Genomic DNA, 3,070 nt, shown 5'->3' with positions numbered 1-3,070 from the left:
GTGATTGTCTTTGCACTACTTTGGTGGGTTTTTTTTTTGTTTTTCCCTCACTTACTAAACTGCCTTTATCTTGAAGCACAAGTTTCTCTTGCTTTTGTCTTTCTGGTTCTTTCTCCCATCATTCTGAGGGTGAGTGAGTGAATGGCTAGGTGGGGGCTTAGCTGCTGGCCAGATAAAGCCACTGCATACCCCTACCTGTGAAGGGGAATTGTCACCAATAAGTCACCTTTCATATTTTCCCAGTTGAAATGTAAAACAGGTCCATGACATGAAAAGTACGGTCTTGTGTGTAAAGTACAACTTTCAGTTAATGAGTTATGCTTAAATGAATATCCTTGACCTTCAGAATGTATGGGGTTAGGGGAGGTAGAGTTAGCCTTCTACATTGCCATCAGTTCAAGTAATGCAGGGTTGCAGCATGTTCCCCTTCAGCTACTTCTAAGTCATTCTCTGGTATAGAAGATAAACAAGAGAATATATGGAGTTCTGCACCCAATTTCCATTCTAAAAATGTTCAGACTGGGAAGGACTACTGCAATGGCAACAGGCCTTCCAGTAATCAGGAATAAGAAGAGTAGTTTAGCAACTCAATCTTATTTCCTGAAACATAAACACTATGCTGCCAATTCTGTTATTATTAGTAGTATGAGTCTCACGGTACTTGACATTTTTCACCTATGGTCCCAATGGCTGTCATGAAAAAATGTAATCCTAGATTATCCTCTTTAAAATATATACATGTATTTGTAATGTTAATTGATTACACCCCTTATGTCTGAGGAATCAGTAACACTTAAAAAATCTTAGCATTTTTAACTTATTTCTTGGCTGGTGTTTTGAAAATATTTGCTATTAACACTATTGAGAGTTATGAAAATGACTTCTACCTTATTTTCTATAAACTCCTTAGTAGGAAATGTTGTTTTCATAAGACGGTTTTTTGAATGAACGTGATCCCAGAATATAGATAACTTTACAGTCACTTTCCAGTGTGCATCCATACCTGACAGGTGAAATTTGTTGATGAAATGTCACTGCTGGCATTCTCTTCTATACTTTAAGTGCATGATCCGCCTCTTTAGACTTATAAAGATAATGTAAAAACCTAAACCTCCTGAATTTTCTTACTTATGGCACTTTTATGACACTTATGCAAGTGTTCTAATGCGGGGTGTAACTCTGGTATGTTATTGTTGTCAATAGTAAAGTGTCTCTAAAGAACTTTTGGGGATTCGAAGAAAAATAGGCTTAAATGTAAGTGGCTAATAAACTGACCCCATTTTGGACTTAAACAAAATGTCACTGTTTATTGTTGAAATAAGTGGAAGTCTTTTCTATCTCACCTGTCAACAGTTATGGGTGTACCAGTCCTAGGGTGCTCTTTGCTTTGCTCAAAGCCTGGAGAACTTTCCTCCCCCATCAGTCTAGCTCTTTCTAATTTGACATACTCCATGTCTGGAGAGGAGGCCAGGACTGAGCCTTGATATTGTAGAAAAAGTTGTATAGGCTTAAGAAAGTGGACACCTAGTTGTATTCCCTCAGTGCAATGGCAATGGCTGTATTCCCAAGCATTCTGTCTGTGCTAGTCTGCTTTGACACCTTTGGGTAGCTGGAAGGGCTTTTTAACATCATACAAATTAATCCAGCCTGGGGCTGGATTAGCTGTAGTAATGGACAGCATATAAGGTTTTTCAGGCACACAGCCATCTACATCTTGACAGGCTTGCTGCACTTCCAATAGTTTATTAAATCTTTGACAAACTTTAAAAGAGACTGTCAAGAAGTTTCATCATTTTTTCTTCTTATGCCATTTTTAGTAAATTTATTGCACATGAAAAAAAGACATCCCTAGGCATAGCCCAGGAGCATTAGGGCAAGTTTCCTCACTCTTCTGCCAACATGTTTCCGTCGTGCCCTGGAGGTAGCACCTGGATCGAGAGGGTAGTTCTGTTCTTCATTTCCTTGGCCTTTCAGCTGACAGTATTAACCAGCTAATTAGTGATGATAGGAGTGGAGCTTTTTTTTTATGCAGAGGCATTTTATTTCACAATTTTTTTTTGTGTTACAGTTGTTTATAATAATCCTTAGTATCTTACAACTGAAGCTGGTTTTTTCTTATCATTCCATCACATGCATATTCTGCTTTATGAGGATAGGGGTTCTTGTAAGTGAAAGGCTCCTAGCAGAAAGATTGTAATGTTACCTATTTTAGGGAAAAGGGCATCTGGAGTGTTTGGGAACAAAAACAGATCTGAAAATTTATACACATGGGTGAAAAGAGCAACACAGCTGAGCTTACTGTACCATTCCTAACAACATCTCTTTTCACTTCTAAACTGTGACTAGCTCCTGAACATGTTCTCTTTCCTGGTGTACTTGCGGGTATTTTGCTAACAGAACTAGAGCTGTCGCTGCTTGTGGAGCATTATTAACTTTGTTGACTTTGTAACCTTGGAACAAGTCCGTGGCCTGATGCTGTTTCAGAGGACAAGTTTCGAGCTTCTTATTCAGCTTTTACTGTCTTTACTCAGACAAAGGGCTGAAAAATGGAATGACGGTAACAGGTTGCAATCCTTTATTGATAGCGTCCTGCTATTTTAGTTAAAAGTACAACAGAATTTCTCACAGTTGGTTTCTCTTGGGAAATCTGGAAATTTACCTATGCCCTCAGAAAAAGCTAGGGTATTTTGGCTATTAATAGTTTTTGGCTGTTAGATTTATTAGTGGGGTTTTTAATATCCAAATAATCTGTGTGTTTCCATTCATCTAGACTTTTGGTATTGTTTGTTGGTAAAGAAGTACAGGCCAGACAATAAAGCACATTTGTTGAAAAAAGTAAAAAACTAGAATTGTCATGGAATGTTTTATACAAAGCACTGAAAGTGTAGAGAGGAATGGGAGGCTATAACACAGTTAATGTATTTATGTATCTTTTGCTGTGTACACATAAAGAAGGCAGCACATGCTTTCCCCTAATGTTCACATAATGCCTGGAGGCTGGGAAGCAAAAAAAGGGAGATAAATGAAGAGGGAAGGAAGAATGCAAATTGGCTACAAGGCAAGTTGGGGG

Source organism: Egretta garzetta, unplaced genomic scaffold (assembly GCF_000687185.1).
Source record: "Egretta garzetta isolate BGI_Z169 unplaced genomic scaffold, ASM68718v1 scaffold639, whole genome shotgun sequence".
Taxonomy (NCBI): domain Eukaryota; kingdom Metazoa; phylum Chordata; class Aves; order Pelecaniformes; family Ardeidae; genus Egretta; species Egretta garzetta.
The sequence above is the reverse complement of the archived record's forward strand: the minus strand, read 5'-3'. Positions refer to the sequence as shown.